This window comes from Heterocephalus glaber, unplaced genomic scaffold, assembly GCF_053883595.1.
Source record: "Heterocephalus glaber isolate CG9 unplaced genomic scaffold, H.glaber_assembly_v1.0 deba00001481, whole genome shotgun sequence".
Classification (NCBI taxonomy): Eukaryota; Metazoa; Chordata; class Mammalia; order Rodentia; family Bathyergidae; genus Heterocephalus; species Heterocephalus glaber.
In genome coordinates this window covers 11,789,470-11,792,437 of record NW_028258317.1, presented here as the reverse complement: position 1 = coordinate 11,792,437, position 2,968 = coordinate 11,789,470, and positions in this window count along the sequence as shown.

The window sequence follows — 2,968 nt, the reverse complement described above, 5'->3', positions numbered from 1 at the left end:
ACTTACTGGTCTTTATCTCCAAAATCGGGAGCTCTGGATTTACTCCACTCAGAAGACACTCAGTTCTCTTCCAACAGTAATATTTTATCTGAAAATGTAGAACTTAATTTTTTTAAGAAATGAATATTTAAATTTTTAAATTTAAACTCAGCAATCAAAAACATTAAAGAAGAGGCTTCTTTGCATATCAAATTAACAAATATTTAAAAATTTTAATAGTTTTTTTGTTTATTTGTTTTTTATAAAATAGGGTCTTGCTATGTAGTCCAGTGTACTCACTACATACCCCAGGCTGGCCTTGAACTTATGGTGATCCTCCTGCCTCAGCCCCCCGAGTGCTGGGACTACAAGCATGTGCCCCCACTTCTGGGTCAATTTTTAATATTTCTTTAATATCCAAGTAATAGTTGTTTACTGGATAATTAAAAACGGAAATGCAGAAAAGAAATATCATGTCTCATAATCCTACCAATCAAAATAACTCCCACTAGCATTTTAATGTATATTCCTTAAAAGCAATATCATGTCATTCTTTTGGTTTTATAATCAATTTACTTCTCAAAACATATTGTAAATATCTTTTTATCCAATATCCTTTTATGTGTTTGTATTATAATTTATTTAACTAGTTCCCTGTGATGTACATTGTTTGTTGCTATTTGGTTATTATAAAATGCAGAAGTGAACATCCATGTACATAATGTATGCCCAATTGGGCATTCAAGCTGACTTCCTAGAAGTAAAATTGCTGGTACGCACATATTGAAGGTTTGTGGTGATTTTGCCAAACTGAAGTACATTGTACTCTTTCTCCATCCAAATCTGTTTCCTATATCTTCACCAACTCTGGGCATAATCATCTGAACTTTGGCTAAACTGATATATATATACCAGTTTAACTTGGAGTTCTTTGTTTACCTGTGAGTTAAATTTTTTCATGCATGGCTATCAAACATTTTTAATTATTTACTTTTTATGATTATTATATCATTTGCTTATTTTTTCTATTGGGATATTGGTCCCTGGTGAGGTGGAAATTATCATTCTTCTTGGAATTTTTCTCCTAAAGAAAAGTTGAAGGAAAACAAGTTTGTTTAGCCTGAGGAAAAAAAGACTCAGGTGAAATATGATTAGAAACCACAGACTTTAAATAGCTGCCCTAGAGCTGGGCATGGTGGCACCTGCCTGTAATTCTAGTCCTCAGGAAGTTGAGGCCGAAGGATTGCAACTCCAAGGCCAGTCTGTACTACATAATGAGATCCTGCAATAAAAAAAAAAAGAAACAAATAAATACATATGTAGTAAGACCCTGTCTCGATAAACAAACAAACAAACAAACAAACAAATAGCTGCCCTTGATACAAGGGCCTGTATAAGAAGTAAAGTGCAGACTCTCATTTATTAGGTGTTCCAACATGACACTCAGTATTTATACAAACCAAATAGCCTGGACAGGTTTCAAACTAGTCCAGATGTCATTTCAAGGCAGTCTCCTATCTCTCTCAAAGATATGAGATTTTATCCAACCCATCCCAACCTACAACAGGTGTCCAATGTCTCGGCTCATTTATACCCCATCCTTTTGCAGGTCATCCAAAACATCAAGAATGAGTGGAAGTAAATTCTAGTTTTAATGACTACTGCATGCAAGAAATGTTAGTTGCAGCAAGCTGTGCTCATCCCACATCTTATAAATACTACCATGGAAATCCTAGGGATATTGCAAGACAAATGAACCTTAACCAAAAAGTTTTGTCTGTATGTTTTCAGAGGCCTATGCCCTACGTATACCCCTTTGAGTCAGACTCTTGTACCCTTCTAAGTACAAAGGTAATTTTGCACTTGCAGATGATGGGAAACAATTCCATGCCTGGCTTCTTACTCTAAGAACACCTTTGCAAAGTCCACCGAGTTGGAAGGCAAGCTACATGATGGCCTTCAAAACCTACTTCTTCTTTAAAACACCCCAAGTCCACAGTCCTCAAGCCAGGCTGGACCCAGCACCCAAGGAAACATAGGGAGCAAGGAAGTAAAATATCTGTAGCTCTGTATGACCTTTTGCCTGGACATCCAAGGTAAGGCCATCTGCATGGAAAATTCTACAAGTAGTAGCTATCCATTGATGAGTTTTCCTATTTCAGTGGTATTTAGCCATAATAGAAGCTACACTGGTTAAAAAAATACAGTCTAATCTTTTAAATCCATCCAAAACTCTACAGTCCATCATAGCTATATTCAGCAGTCAGAATTTCAAAGCCAATGAAAACTTTAGAGTAGGTTGTCAACTATCAAAGAAGTAAAGATACAAAGCTAGACCAAGTTACTCCCCCACTCAGTGGACAAGTCAGAAATTGCCCCACATTTATCTGTGGATAGGTGGTAGAGGAGTTTAGGTTTGGTGCAGCATAAATATAGCATCATTCTAATTGCCAGTCACTGAGCATTCCAGTAGGAAAAGACCCCTCACACTGCCTGAGTTCTCCCTTATATATGGGCACAGACTGGCCCAGGGCTCCAGTAGTTCTGGAGCTGGTGTGAGTTGTCATGAGAGTTGTAATCATTCTGCTTTCTTATGAATAGCTGTACACAAGGAATAAGTCTAGACAGTCGTTCATAGTAGCTTATGAAAGAAGGACCTAACAAGCCCTCCAAGAACTGGACATCGAAGTATTGACATCCAGGTAATATCAACTATGGTGTTCTTCTCTCTCCTCTTTACTGCACTCTCTCCAACCAGTGTAGCAATTCTATCCATGCCAAAATGCTACACATTCATTACAGCATTCCTAAAACATAAAAAGTTTGTCATGCAGGGAATTTCTTTCTCTATCGGTGGGCATGACATTTCTCCATCTTCTCATTTAAGAAACACTAATAAATTTGACTACTTGATTTTTTTAGATTCTATGATAAAATCACAGCCAAAATTTAAAATGCAAACAGATATACTAGGGGCCAGGGATTTAGC